We start from the raw sequence: 15,932 nt of genomic DNA, 5'->3' as shown, positions 1-15,932 counted from the left end.
AGCACGTTGCAAGACATCCCAGATAATGTTCATGTCTGGGGAATTTGGCGGCCAGCGGAACTGTTTAAACTCACAAGAATGTTCCTGGAGCCATTTGTAGCAGTTCTGGACGTGTAGAGTGTCGCATTGTCCTGCTGGAATTCCCAAGTCCGTCGGAATGCGCAATGGACATGAATGGATGCAGGTGATCAGACAGGATGCTTACGTACTTGTCACCTGAGGGTTGTATCTAGACATATAAAGGGTCCAATATCACTCCAACTGCACACGCCGCACACTATTACAGAGCATCCACCAGCTTGAACAATCCCCTGCTGACGTGCAAGGGCCATGGATTAATGAGGTTGTCTTCACACTCGTACCCGTCGATCCGATCGATATAATTTTAAACAAGACTCGTCCGACGGGGTAACATGTCTCCTGTCATCAACAGTCCAAAGTCAGTGTTGATGGGCCCAGTCAAGGCGTAAAGCTTTGTGCCGTGCACTCATCAAGGGTACATGAGTGGGCTCCTAAAGCTGATATTGATGATGTTTCGTTGAATGGTTCGCACGCTGACACTTAACGATGGCCCAGCATTGAAATCTGCCGCAATCTGCGGAAGGGCTGCTCTTCTGTCACATTGAACGATTCTTTACAGTTGTCACTGGTTCCATTCTTGCATGATCTTTTTCCGGCCGCAGCCATGTCGTAGATTTGATGTTTTACCGGATTCCTGATATTCACAGTATACTCGTGAAATAGTCGTACGGGAAAGCCCCACTTCATTGCTACCTCGCTGTGCCCCATCGCTTGTGCACCGACTCTAACACCACGTTCAGACTCACTTAAATCTTGATAACCTGCCATTGTAGCAGCAGGAACCGTACTAACAACTGCGCCAGACACTTGTTGTCTTATAAAGGCGTTGTCGACCGCAGCGTCGTATTCTGCCTATTTACATATCTCATGCCTATTCCCAACGCCCGCACTTGCTTTTTTGTCTGCCACTGACGCTCTCTCTCCTCTCACGTACATTGGCTCCCTCTGCCTTTCTCTTCCACTGCCACTCTCAAATGCTCTAACTCCTGTATTTGCAGTATGACCAACTGTCATGGTCTCCTCTCTCACTTACGCATTGTCTTTTGTTCCCACTGCCACTGCCTCCACCATACCTCTGCAGCCCAAAATTCTGCGGGGGGCCTACTTATTTTATCCTTACACCTACGTGTTTAAAATTTCCATCCAAAATGCGCCAGCTCCTTATCTACGCAATAATTCTTCCGTCTGGAGATTGGGAGGGGGACCGGGAGGGAGCTGGGAGGGGGGGGGGTCGGACAGACCCCAAATCTATTTATAGTTTCCACTCATTTCTCTTTTCGTTACCACTGTCTCCTCTGTCTTTTGCTCCCACTGCTACTACCTCTATCTATCTCTCATTCTCTTGCACGACCGCTGTCTATTTCATGACTATTTCGTCTCTCTTTGGCTCCCACTACTGTTGTCTTCAACCATCTATCTCTCTCTTTCACTGCCCCCATCTCTCTCCGATTGTCACTGTGTACCCTCTTTCTCTACCAGACACTGTTTCCTCTCTCTTCCACCGTTTTTGTCTCTCTGCTATTCTCTTTCGGCACAAAAAGCTCGAATATGTTCGTAGGCCGAGCTCTTTTGTGAGAATGGAGGAAAGAAAACTGAAGCAGCTGGTTTCCCACTTTTCTGTCAAAGTCTTTTAAATAGGCACGTATTCTCCTTTTCCGTGCTCCGACAGGAGCATATTTCTTATGGTTCTCTTTTTTCCGAGCTACAGCAAAGTTTGCTGCTTATATAAAACGAATTCTCTTCCTCAGTACTTTCCATGTTAGAGCTCATTTATGGAAACACACAGCAACAGAACGTACCAGCGTGGCTTCAAACACTTTGTTACAGGAAACGTTCAAAATGTCCTCCGTTAGCGAGGATACATGCGTCCACCCTCCGTCGCATGGAATCCCTGATGCGCTGATGCAGCCCTGGAGAATGGCGTATTGTATCACAGCCGTCCACAATACGAACACGAAGAGTCTCTGCATATGGTACCGGGGTTGCGTAGGCAAGAGCTATCAAATGCCCCCGTAAATGAAAGTCAAGAGGGTTGAGGTCAGGAAAGCGTGGAGGCCATGGATTTTTTGGTCCGCCTCTACCAATCCATCGGTCGGTCACCGAATCTGTTGTTGAGAAGCGTACGAACACTTCGACTGAAATGTGCAGGAACTCCATCGTGCATGAACTACATGTTGTGTCGTACTTGTAAAGGCACATGTTCTAGCAGCACAGGTAGAGTATCCCGTATGAAATCATGATAACGTGCTCCATTGAGCGTAGGTGGAAGAACATGGGGCCCAATCAATACATCACCAACAATGCCTGCCCAAACGTTCACAGAAAATCTGTGTTGATGACGTGATTGCACAATTGCGTGCGGATTCTCGTCAGCCCACACATGTTGATTGTGAAAATTTACAATTTGATCACGTTGGAGTGAAGCCTTATTCGTAAAGAGAACATTTGCACTGAAATGAGGATTGACACATTGTTAGATGAACCATTCGCAGAAGTGTACCCGTGGAGGCCAATCAGCTGCTGATAGTGCCTGCACACGCTGTACATGGTACGGAAACAACTGGTTCTCCCGTAGCACTCTCCATACAGTGACGTGGTCAACGTTACCTTGTACAGCAGCAACTTCTCTGACGCTGACATTAGGGCTATCGTCAACTGCACGAAGAGTTGCCTCGTCCATTGCAGGTGTCCTCGTCGTTCTAGGTCTTACCCAGTCGCGAGTCATAGGCTGGAATGTTCCGTGCTCCCTAAGACGCCGATCAATTGGTTCGAAAGTCTTCCTGTCGGGACACCTTCGTTCTGGAAATCTGTCTCGATACAAACGTACCGCGCCACGGCTATTGCCCCGTGCTAATCCATACATCAAATGGGCATCTGCCAACTCCGCATTTGTAAACATTGCACAGACTGCAAAACCACGTTCGTGATGAACACTAACCTGTTGATGCTACGTACTGATGCGCTTGATGCTAGTACTGTAGAGCAATGAGTCGCATGTCAACACAAGCACCGAAGTCAACATTACCTTCCTTCAATTGGGCCAACTGGCGGTGAATCGATGAAGTACAGTACATACTGACGAAACTAAAATGAGCTCTAACATGGAAATTAAGCGTTTCCGGGCACATGTCCACATAACATCTTTTCTTTATTTGTGTGTGAGGAATGTTTCCTGAAAGTTTGGCCGTACCTTTTTGTAACACCCTGCAGGTACGTATTTAACGTGTATAAGTACGGTAACTGAACCTCTGGCTCTCAGCAACGGATAATGATATCGAAAAAGGTTTCAAGGTTGCCCGCTAATATAAACCTAGAAACGCATAGTAAAACTTTCAACGATTTGCCACGAGTAGAAATGATAGAAGCAGCTATCTCCACAGTTTGTACTTTCGGTACCCAAAACACATAGTTTCTGGAGTGTACCCTGACAACGGATAAAAATTTTCCGAAACGGTAAAATGTATTTAGATAAATGATAAAGTAAATAAAAATTTGAGACACTTTCTACGGATATCTATTTGGAGAATTTCGGCCCATGGGTCAAAAAAAAAAAAAAAAAAAACGGCCAAAAACCGATTTTTTGCTGTTATATAAGGAATTGCCCGAGATTTAAATTTGCATTTATAAGTCGCCTAAGGCCCACCCTACACCAGACATAATACAAAAGAAACAACTAATTCCCTCAATTAGCCGGCCGGAGTGGTCGAGCGGTCCTAGGCGCTTCAGTCTGGAACCGCGCGACCGCTACGGTCGCAGGTTCGTATCCTGCCTCGGGCATGGATGTGTGTGATGTCCTTAGGTTGGTTAGGTTTAAGTAGTTCTAAGTTCTAGGGGACTGATGACCTCAGCAGTTAAGTCCCATAGTGCTCAGAGCCATTTGAATTCCCTCAATTAGTCTGAGGTGTGTAACGTTTAATTTTTGGCCCTGTGCTGTAGGACAGATACAGTCTGCCCGTTATTCTGATAGGTATACAAATGACTGCTAGGCTAAGGTAGGGTGTCGAGATTTCCAGAACCAAAATAAGGACCAAAATTAGAAGTTGAAATGAGTGGCCATTTTTTAGAAACTGTTATTGATAGGCCTAATATATTTAGTAGATTTGCTCCTTTGTTCTACAATTGCATAGATCATCATATAATTTTGTTAAAATTCATGCTAAAAGATACATCAAAATACCTTCATCACCAATCGAGTAAATATTTTATTGTTGATCCATGCAAACACAGTATACCAGTTTCATCCAACGAAGTCTTTAACGAGGGTAGTAAATGATTGTTATTTACGTAGGTTGCTTATTTTTCACTCTCAATTGAACTGCAAGTTTCATCGCCGGTAGTTAAACGGAATTTTATAAAAATCAACACATCAAGTATCCAGAGAGTGAATCTTAGTGATAATTATTTCCTTCACAGTTTGCACACTAAACCTCTTCTTTTCATCAGTTCATAAAGTATTTGTGATCGAGAACAATCTTTCTGCAGTAGCATTACTGCCACGTAGAGATAACACAAATGCAATAATGAACTACAAATTCTTGCAGGGTTAGCTTGAGATGTAAGTAAGCTGAAAATGATAGACCTCGTTCACTTTGGCTTAATCAAATAGTGTATCTTCTTTATTCTTTGCGTATGACCACATTTCTTCTCCATTTGGTTATGCTACACATTACTTGAAAAAAGGCTATTGCTATGCACGCGACAGTTAATGAAAAACGGGACAATATACATCCTGCATGTAATTTTTGGAACAACGGGACATTTAAGCTAAATAAGAGACGATCCCGTAACATACGGGACGTATGGTCACGTTATGCTAAGGGCTGTCCAAGAAACTTGCCCCTTATCCTTATGATCAATAGAACCGGAGATATGACCCGCTGAAAAACCGTCTTTTTCCGCGCGGAGTTTTGGAACATAATGGTAATGTGCGCTGCCGTGCGCGGCCCGATAGACTGCTCGCTACTCTGGGAGCCGTACCAGGCGGTATCAATAGAGGAAACACAGAATACAGAATAAGGAACGGCGCTATACTCCTAGTGTTCGTACAGCAAACGGGGCAGCTGCTCATCAAAATTCTGCGCCTGACGCTGCGCTGTAAGGGAGGCGGCATCACGGAGAGATTTACCCCTATAAATTCTGGAGCGTGCGTTCAGACAACAGTTGGGTAACGTATCAGTTCCTCCCGCGTATGTCTCGCTGTATACCATTCAGGGGGAACCAGAGATATTTTGAGCTCATACCGAAAGCTGTTCATCCCACGCGGTATTCGCGACTAGAATAGGAAAGGGGGTAGAACGTATTGCTACCACAAGTACCCTCCGCTACACGTCGAAAGCTGGCTTGTGAAGTATAGGTTGCTTTGGTGCCTTAACTTTATGTTGTTAGTCTGACTTCGTCGTGTCTGGAAGCCTCTAGCAGCCTGTTACACATTCGATACTTGTGAGAACGGTGCTCGTATGACATTCCTTTCGCGTTGGCACGCTCCGCCAAGCCACAAGATTCATTTTGCAACGTATCAACCTAGATAGCGTTGACCTACTCACCTTGAGGCTGAAGTAAAAAGCAATTTTTCCTGTTATTTAATAGAAAGGAAATAAAGAACAAAATTATGATGCTGTAACGTCGGCGAAACATGTGTGAGTGGAAAGGAAGAAAAACATCTCTTTGTTCATGTCGGAACGTACCCAAAACAATCTCAGATTTAGTCTTCTGCCTCACTTCTTCTTCATGATGATTATGAACTTTGAACCATTATAAAGTGATTGAATACAACCCAAATTATTTTAACTGTCGCTTTTCTTCGTCTTTATTGTTCATGAGCACATTATGAGATGATCAGCTTGTTTGCCATGAACTATTTCAATTTAAAATCACAGGTCAGTAACCTAGATAGGCTGTTTTCAGCCTTGCGAATATTAACAAAAGGCGTCAAAATTGGACATGTTGTTTTGTAAACATCTTTAGCTATTTTCACCCGGATAAGGACTAACTCCCACGAAACAGTACGTCATACCGTCTGATGGACACAAAAGCATACGGAAAGAACTGCTGGCGACAGCTGAATTAACATTACATCTACCTCTACATCTACATCGATATTCTGCAACTCAGGCTTAAGTGCCTTGCAGAGTGTTTATCGAACCACCTTCGCAATAATTCTCTATTATTTCACTTTCGGACAGCGCGCGGAAAAAACGAACACGTATGTCCGTCCGTGCGAGCGCTGGTTTCCCTTATTTTATATTGATAATAGTTTCTCTCCATGTAGATCGGAGTCAACAAAATATTTTCGTATTCGAAGGAGAAAGTTGCTGATTGAAATTTCGTGAGAACATTCCGCCGCAACGAAAAACGCCTTATTTTTAATGGTGTCCATCCCAACTACTGAATCATGTCCGTGGCCCTCTATCCCCTATTTCGCGATAGTACTAAACGTGCTGCTTTTCGTTGAACTTTCTCAATGTACTCCGTTAATCCCATCTGGTAAAGATCCAAGACCGCGCAGCAGTACTCCAAAAGAGGGCAGACAAGAGTAGGGTAGGTAGTCTCTTTAGTAGATCTGTTATATTTTTTAAGTGTTTTGCCAGTAAAACGCAGTCTTTGGTTTATCTTCCCCACAACATTTTCCATGTGTTCTTTCCAATTTAAATTGTTCGTAATTGTAATTCTTAGGCATTTAGTTGAATTTATGGCCTCTAGATTAGTGCAACCGAAGTTTAACAGATTCATTTTAGCGCTCAGGTGGATGACCCCACACTTTTCGTTATACAGGTTCAATTGAAAATTTTCGCACCATTCAGATATCTTTTCTAAATCGTTTTGCAATTTGTTTTGATCTTCTGATGAGTTTGCTAGACGATACATGACAGCATCATCTGCAAACAATCTAACGCATCTGCTCAGGTTGTCCCCTAAATCTTTTACCTAGATAAGCAACAGCAGAGGGCCTATAACATTACATTGGGGAACGGCTGTGAGTTGCAGAGGTCATTCTTGGCAACCGGAATAAAATAATAATTGGATCCTTTTACAGACCTACCAGTTCAGATGAAACAATTACTGAAAGGTTCAAAGAAAACTTGAGTTTAATTTCAAACACGTACCCGGCTCGTACAATTATAGTTGGCGGTGACTTCAATTTACCCTCGGTATGTTGGCAAAAAGACATGTTTAAATCTGAAGGTATGCATAATACATGATCCGAAATTGTGCTAAAAGCATTCTCTGAAAATTATTTCGAGCAGTGAGTTCATGAGCCCACGCGAATAGTAAACGGTTGTGAAAACACACTTTATCTCTTAGCAACAAATAATTCTCAACAAATAACGAACATCAAAACAGATACATAGATTATTGAATACAGGATTGTCGTTTCGAGATTGAATGTTGTAACCACCAAATCCTCCAAAAATTAAAATACATACATACAATATACAAAAAAAGCAGATAAAAATTCACGCCGTCCTGAGAGACAATCACCATTCATTCCAAATTAACAACGTAACCGTAAACCGAAGGTGATTTGAATTAAAAGAAATAGTATCGACAGCAGTTGGGTGATTTATACAAAAAAATTAACAAACGACGGAGCTGATCCCCCTTGGTACACAAAATGGGTCAGAACACTGTTGCAGGGACAACAAAAAGCATGCCAAATTTAAACGAACACAAATCTCCAAGATTGGCGATCGTTTTCAAAAGCTCATAATTTAGCGCGGACATCAAACGCGAGATGCTTATAACAGTTTCCACAACGAAACTTTATCTCGAAATCTGGTAGAAAATCCATAGAGATCTGGTCGTACGTAAAGTATGAAAGCGGAAAGACACAGTCAATGCCTTCTCTGCGCGATAGCGATGTAAATACTATCGACGACAGTGCTGTTAAAGCTGAGTTACTAAACCAAGTCTTTCGAAATTTCTTTACCAAAGAAGACGAAGTAAATATTCCAGAATTCGAATCAAGAGCAGCTGCCAACATGCGTAACTTAAAAGTAGCTATCCTCGGAGTAGTGAAGCAACTTAAATCACTTACTAAAGGCAAGTCTTCGGGTCCAGACTGTATACCAGTGAGGTTCCTTGCAGAGTATACTGATGCAATAGCTCCATACTTAATCATATAGAACCGCTAGCTCGACGAAAGATCCGTATCCAAAGACTGCAAAGTCGCACAAGTCACACCAGTAATCAAGAACGGTAGTAGGAGTAATCCACTAAATTACAGGTCCATATCATTAACGTCGATATGCAGCAAGATTTTAGAACATGTATTGTGTTCGAACAATATGAATTACCTCGAAGAGAAAGATGTATTGACACCCAGTCAACAGGGGTTTAGAAAACATCTTTCTTGTGAAATCCAACTAGCTCTTCACGCACACGAAGTGTTGAGTGCTATTGACAAGGGATTTCAAATTGATGTGTAGATTTCCGGAAGGCTTTTGACGCCGTACCACACAACCGGCTTGTGGTGAAATTGTGTGCTTATGGAATATTGTCTCAGTTATGTGACTGGGTTCGTGATTTCCTGTCAGAGAGGACACATTTCGTAGTAATTGACGGAAAGTGATCGAGTAATACAGAAGTGACACTGAACATAGCCTGTGTACTGGTAGATGACTGGTTACCGACTCAGAATTAACACAGATGGCTGAACGTTTAGTGCTGGGTACTGAGCCAACACTGCTTTGTGTGTGCGCCTGCTTTGGACGCAGGTAGTAGGCATACATAAATCACAAATTGTTAAAAAACAGTATTTCTACATTTTATATAGATGTTAACATAAAAGATAATAAACGTGGAAGGCATAAATATATAACAGGCAGCGAAAAAAATTGTTTAACCAAAAGCTGTATAATTATAAAATGGCAAAAGAATAGGTACTGCTTTATGAGAGGTAAGCATCAATGTGCAAGGCGATTCCCAGTGTTCCCCAAGAATTTTCCAGAAAGTTGAAATTTTACTAGAATACTTAATAAACTAACATGTTACTTTTGTGAGCGTATAATTTTTCGAAACAGAAGATTCGTGTTTACAAAATCATAACACACGATTTTGAAAAGTATTACACCAGATTGAAAAATTCAGGAATACGAAAACTTTAAATGTGCATAACTTTTGAAACATTATTTTCAGAAAATGTGAATTTTTTGCTTTAAAATCTATAATAAGGACTTTCAAATAAGCTATTTTAATGTTGAAGCAAACAGTTTTTACTGGGGTTGAAATTTGACGTGCACATGGATCACAGGTATCGTGAATTATAAAATTTCTTTAGATAAAGTATTTGCCTGTGATCTAAATCTACTCCCCCCCCCCCCCCCCATGAACCATGGACCTTGCCGTTGGTGGGGAGGCTTGCGTGCCTCAGCGATACAGATAGCATTACCGTAGGTGCAACCACAACGGAAGGGTATCTGTTGGGACGGCAGACAAACGTGTGGTTCCTGAAGAGGGGCAGCAGCCTTTTCAGTAGTTGCAGGGGCAACAGTCTGGATGATTGACTTACCTGGCCTTGTAACACTAACCAAAACGGCCTTGCTGTGCTGGTACTGCGAACGCCTGAAAGCAAGGGGAAACTACGGTCGTAATTTTTCCCGAGGGTATGCATCTTTACTGTATGTAGTAGCATAAAGAGCTGCATCAAACCAGTCTCAGGACTGAAGACCACAACAACAACAACTAAATCTACTATTTTCACCAGCATTCGGTAAACTATACTATAAGTAATCAAGTACAGTGATATACATCGCGAATAAGAAATTAGCTATTTTTTATGTTTGGCATAGAATAATGAAGAGAAAAGAAACAAAAAACATTTTGACAACGGAAGTGGTATTGGAACAAAAGCATCATAATTTACAAAATGCAAAATTGAAGTGTGCATGATCACTGTTAGTATCTCACTCAGCGCTGCGATTGTGGACGCAGGTCTGCAGACCGTGGCTACGGAAGCGCCTAAATGGCCGCTTTCTGGAAGTCAGTATTTCTGTGATTTTTTTTCTCTTGGTGAAGGGTCTTCCTCTGCCTTCTTCCCTTACTCAGGTTCCTGTGCCTCGTCGATACTGCCCGTCGACCTGAGAACTATTTCGGGTTCAATGTTGTGAGCATCTACGGTCAGTCTGCGAATGAGCGCCTTAACCTGTGGTTAGAACATTACCGGTCCAATGGTAATCCCGCCCACGTGGGCGCGCCCTCATACGTGTAACTCAAGAGCATCCTCTGTTGGATGTAGCTAATTTCTTGGACGTTCGGGACTTTTTCTCGTGCCGCTTTACCCTCTCAGAGTTAGCTACGGAATTCGAAAGTTGATATATAGAAAAATATAAACGATTCTGCTGAATTGTATTTTTGGGAGCAGAGGAGCGCTCATCCTCCTTCTACACCACTCCCCCCCCCCCCCCTCCCAAGCCCCTCTCCCCGTTCCCTGGATTCTTGCCTGCCGTACAACTGCTGTTACGTGAGGCCATAATATTGAGACTATCAGACTTCAGCAAAGCTTTTGAAACTGTCATATTTGACTTTACTACTCAGAAAAGTGCAGAGCTGTAGTTGCTCAAAAACAGCCAGCAATGTGTTGTCTGTGGGGATGGAATATCGTACAGGAAGAATTTTATTTCATGAGTGCCACAGCAGCCAATTCTGGGCCCAGTTATGTTTTCCTTGTATGTCAATGATATTTCGTGTTTTGTTCTACTGAATCATCATTTCTAATCCGACGATCTCCAACTTTACCTTAGTGCCAGACCGGAAGATGTAAACACAACGGCCGCCCAGATGGATGATGATCTGGCTTCAGTGGTAACGTGGGTACGAAACCTGTGGCTTAAACTAAACTTAAAAACGGCAAGGCGCGAGTAATTTTCGCATCCTGTCAGAAATTGATAAGTTCAGAAATCCATGGACAATTGTCTTGTATTTCGCTCGACGGTATTCCAATACATACTATATTAGAAAACAGTAAGGAAATAGGGTGTACCTTTACATGAGCACGTTATCTGGGTGGAAAATACTGTCACAGGCTCCAGAAGATTTGCGCTTGCCTCTGTTCCCTGAAAAAGTTTCGGAACATGTTTCCAAAGGACTTGAAACGTAAACTCGTACAGTCACTCACGCTACGGTCGCAGGTTCGAATCCTGCTTCGGGCATGGATGTGTGTGATGTCCATAGGTTAGTTAGGTTTAAGTAGTTCTAAGTTCTAGGGGACTGATGACCTGAGATGTTAAGTCCCATAGTGCTCTGAGCCATTTGAACCATTTTTGAACACTCACTCAACAACTGACCCTCCACTACTGTGACGTAATTCAACACATCACAAGAATTGTAAACATTAGACGGTTAGAGCTAAAAATAAATGTTTGTGTGCGCTACATCTGCAGTGGTCGTAGATGTATCCCTTTTAGCGCTTCATACGCCTAGTTAGGACGGTTTCGTGACAACCGCGCGCTCTGTCTACTTCACCGGCTCCTTAGTACCTCGCATTAGACATTAAACATCTATCATCCAATCAAAGTCGAAACACTAAATCCCACTCATCTAGTGTCCCACCTGTGCCTACTCATAAAACAAAAACACCTTCGCCGTGCCGGCCAGGGTGGTCGAGCGGCTCTAGGCGCTTCAGTCTGGAACCGCGCGGCCGCTACAGTCGCAGGTTCGAATCCTGCCTCGGACATGGTTGTATGTGATGTCCTTAGGTTGGTTAGGTTTAAGTAGTTCTAAGTTCTAGGGGACTGATGACCTCAGAAGTTAAGTCCCATAGTGCTCAGAGCCATTTTTGAACCTTCGCCGTTGCTGCTGTCCGCCTCTGGAAAAAGTAGCCCTACACTCAGCGCAAGAGCCAAAGCCTTGCCGCTTTTTAGAAGCAGTTGAAGCAACCTCATTGTGTCACCCACACACCGTTTCTGCAAAATTAATGTATACGGCGAATTTCCTCCGGTTCGCCTCCGTAGCTGAACGGTGCGGGCACAGTAACTCAGCGTGTTCGGACTGGCAACGCTCTGCAACAAAAAAACCGAGTGAAGTTCTCATCTACGGAAGCTGGAACATCTCGTGCAACATCCACAGATAACGGATGAAAATAAAACGACGAATAAATTGGTAACAGAAATAAGAAATGAAACCGAAATGGTCATGATGGGCAACTGTCAAGCAGAACACCTGGGTTCGAACCCCGGCAGTCCCATGGATATTTCGTTGGTGGGGAGACTGGGAATCTGTCGCATCTGCTGCCTCGTAATGTCAGCCGAGGAGCTACTTTAATGAAAAATAGCGGCTTCAAGGTCAAGAAAATCGACAACGTTGCTGCCCTCACGCCCCTCTATACCGCCTTCGCATGACGCCATATGGCAGAGGATGATACGGTGGTCGGTCGGTCCCGATTGGCCCATTCGTAGCCATAACAGCAGAGCATTCCTTCCGGTTTTCCCTCTATCAAATAGTAAAGCTTATATTCCTGCCTGCTCCCGTTTCTACTCATTTCTCCTTACGTTCCAACAAGAGTCACGCCACTTCCTCTTTCTCCCCATTTTTCACTGCCTTCCCTATGCCCATTGCTCATAATTTAACCCTACCTTTCCATAACTTGAATTTACTCTTGTACTTGTCATTTATGAGTATAAACCGTGTGTCTGCACTTTTGTAAAATTTAAATTCTAAATGTAGTAGTCCAAAACGCTTGTAATTTACAGTGTGAATCAGTGTCCTTGCCGATGTCTTATGCAACCCGCGTTACGGCTACATCAGGAACAGTATCCAGACAACAGCCATGTAATAAGCATTTAATTTCCCTCTAAGAGGTTTGGGCGGCTGTTAGCAAACGAAATCTTACTGAAAAAATACGAATGATGATAGGCCATGAATTACCCGATATTTCTGAACCAAGATATACTTTACTTCTACCATACTTATACGGGTTTTTCCAGCCTCTCTTAGTGTAATTATCAGTGTAGTCATACAGGATGTGGATATCTCTGGCAGTTAATTCCATTTATAGTACTTATTCATTCGTAAATGGTTAAGAAACGTTGCCTTATAAAGTGTGTTTCATTATCAGAAACAAGGAGAATTGAAAATGGGAAGCAATAACTTTCTGATTTGTAACTCAATGAAAAGTTTGATGTATGACTCGTCACATTAATGTGCCGAAATTTTTGCGCTAGGTCTAAAATGTATTCGTTTACTTTACCAATTATTCTGTGACATTTTAACAATGTGCTTCACATCTCCAGAGTGAACTGGCCAACAACATTATTCTGTCGTGTGCGGTTGCTTGCAACGACATTGGTAGGGAGAACAGAATCACCCTGTATGTAATGTAAAATATATACGAGGGCTATTCGGAAAGTAAGGAACGATACATCGCGAAATGGAAACCACAGTGAAAATCAAAACTGTGTTATTTGCAACAGTTAACTACAACTTCCAGCTACTTATCTCCATAGTCACCGATCCGACTTAGACGTTTCTCGTAGCGTTGTACCAACTACCCAATACCCTCGTTATAGAAGGCAGCCGCCAGTGCTTTCCGCCAATTCTCTACGCTGGCCTACAGCTCACTGTCTGTGCCAAAATGTTGTCTTCATAGCCAGCACATGTGAGCAGAGATGAAACTCAGAGGGAGACAATTATGGGCTTCATTGTGGGCAACCAAACATTTCCAACTGAAAACGATGCAGGAGCATCTTCATTGCCCCTGCAGAATGCGGCTGAGAATTGTCTTGAAGAAGAAAACGCATGACAGTTATGTAATGTTGGCTGCGTAGCTTCAGGCGAAATTTCTCACCCGTCCCTCATACTTGTCGGGAGACACTATTATTCTAGGCATCTTTAAGTGCTCTCTGTGTGCTCAGAACTAAAAAAAAAACGACGTAACGCGATCGATGGGTATACTAGAAACATTGCCCAACACACCTGAGCAAAACTTCATCGGATTTTCCCTGTGGTTTCCACTTCGCGACCGATCGTTCCTTACTTTCCGAATAACCCTCGTAGAATGCCTGGTAAAATGTAAGATAGGACCTGATAGCCCTAATTTTGCCAAGTTAAATAAATTAATGAATAAATAGATTTAAATCAGAAAAATAGAAGAAGAGTTACATTACTTAAACAGTATAAGGTTTACTAGAAATATAAACGGATTATCTAAAAAAAATTCCAAATTTAATATGAATCTAAATGTAAACACTCACTTTAATACGGATATCAGGTCACACCATGTTTGCCTTGCCAAAGCAAAGTCTCATGCTCTGCTCCCTCAAATGTTTCAGGATGACGATGGAGTGGTGCATCAGGAAGCCCGTCACCACCACCATCTTGACTGTCCCCTCACCCATAGAGAAACGTCGCTGGTGGCGCCACGTGCTGCAGAAGACTCGCCAGCCAGCTCTCTGTAATTTTAGTCTACCTGTACCATCTCTGTATATCTGTCGGTTGCACCCTGTAGTTATCCTCTTGTTCAACGGTACGGTTTGTTATTTTCTGTGTAAATACCAATAAAGGAAATGTGCAGCACTGTACTGTCTACATTCATTATACTTTACATTCTTACATATCCTCTGACTTGCGTTAACCTTCGCCATACGCAGTGTAAAAGATGGCCACGTCTTCATCAGATCAAAACTTTAAAAATCAAAGTTATCATGCAACCTAGATAATCCAAACAATGTGATCACCTTTTTTACAAATAATAGTCAAGATACCTACAAAATATAGATGTTAGAACATTAAAAAAATGCATCTTGAGTAAATTCTTTCTTTATAAGAATGCTTTCTCAGCTCTCCGCTAAGAGATGATGATGATGATGATAATGATGTTTGGTTTGTGGAGCGGTCAACTGCATGGTCATCAGCGGCTGTACAGAGTCCCAATTTTTCACAGTCCAATTTTGTACACAGTCCAATCTAGCCACTGTCACGAATGACGAGGATAATGATAAAAGGATGACAACACAAGCACCCAGTCCCCGCGCAGAGAAAAATCCCCAACCCGGTCGGGAATCGAACCCGGGACCCAGTGATCCAAAGGTAGCAACAGTAGCCACTAGACCGTGAGCTGCGGACTTGGCAGAGAGGGATGTGGTGAAACAATTACACTGTCTGATCAAAAGTACCCCAAAACCGATTCATAGACATGCTACAGTGAATTATTATTTTCGAAAAAGGAAAGTTTTCGTTTTGTTTTGTATGGCGCTCTTTAGTGGTAACTGAAAAATAAATTTTGATAAGGTGAAATTTACTGGAGTGCCATTAAGTAAAAGAAGCAGCCAAGTAAAAAAATTATAATTTTAAATTATCTCACGGCACAGATAAATTTACCACTAAGAGAGAGAAAATTAATAATTCAAGATTTTATCTAACCTGCTTTGAACCGCGGAGTGGACAGACCGCGCACACCGTTTGTTGGCCGTGTGCCGATCATTAATATTACGCGTTATGCACAGAAGTGCTACCCGGAAACTGCATTTACAGATTGGCTTAACAGATCTCAGGGACGCACGAGTGGCTACTAAAAGTCCAGACACCAGTGATGTTCGGCAGCGGCTAGCAAACGATATGTCGGCAGTCTTGCAGTTCTCCTACCTGAAACATAGAAAGATTGGAGGCAAGGTTAACGTTATTGAAATCAAACATGGATAAGCAAAAACAATTATTTATATATTGACAATACTTTAACATAGATAAGTATTTTGCACACCTTGAAAATATCTTTCTAGTACAACTGCCTGTTACGTAATGATTCGAGAGAGCGACCATTAAGAGAGCGATCGAGAAGAGCGGAGACATCAATAGAGAGCGGGCCCAGGAGAGAGGAGAGATTTCCAGAGACAGCGAGCCAGACGTGGTTCGTGTTTATA

The 15,932-nt window shown here is 42.6% G+C and overlaps 1 protein-coding gene across 1 annotated transcript in view; it reads left to right on the top strand.

Annotated features, from left to right (window-relative positions):
- LOC126198830 (prothoracicostatic peptide-like) overlaps positions 1 to 14,592 on the top strand; it is a 643,132-nt gene extending 628,540 nt beyond the window's left edge. Inside the window, exon 5 of the mRNA XM_049935403.1 lies at positions 14,346 to 14,592. The gene's annotated coding sequence lies outside the window, so the exon portion shown is untranslated. The remainder of the gene's footprint in view (positions 1 to 14,345) is intronic.
- Positions 14,593 to 15,932: the final 1,340 nt, after the last annotated feature.

Source organism: Schistocerca nitens, chromosome 8 (assembly GCF_023898315.1).
Source record: "Schistocerca nitens isolate TAMUIC-IGC-003100 chromosome 8, iqSchNite1.1, whole genome shotgun sequence".
NCBI lineage: Eukaryota > Metazoa > Arthropoda > Insecta > Orthoptera > Acrididae > Schistocerca > Schistocerca nitens.
The sequence above is the reverse complement of the archived record's forward strand: the minus strand, read 5'-3'. Positions and strand labels throughout refer to the sequence as shown.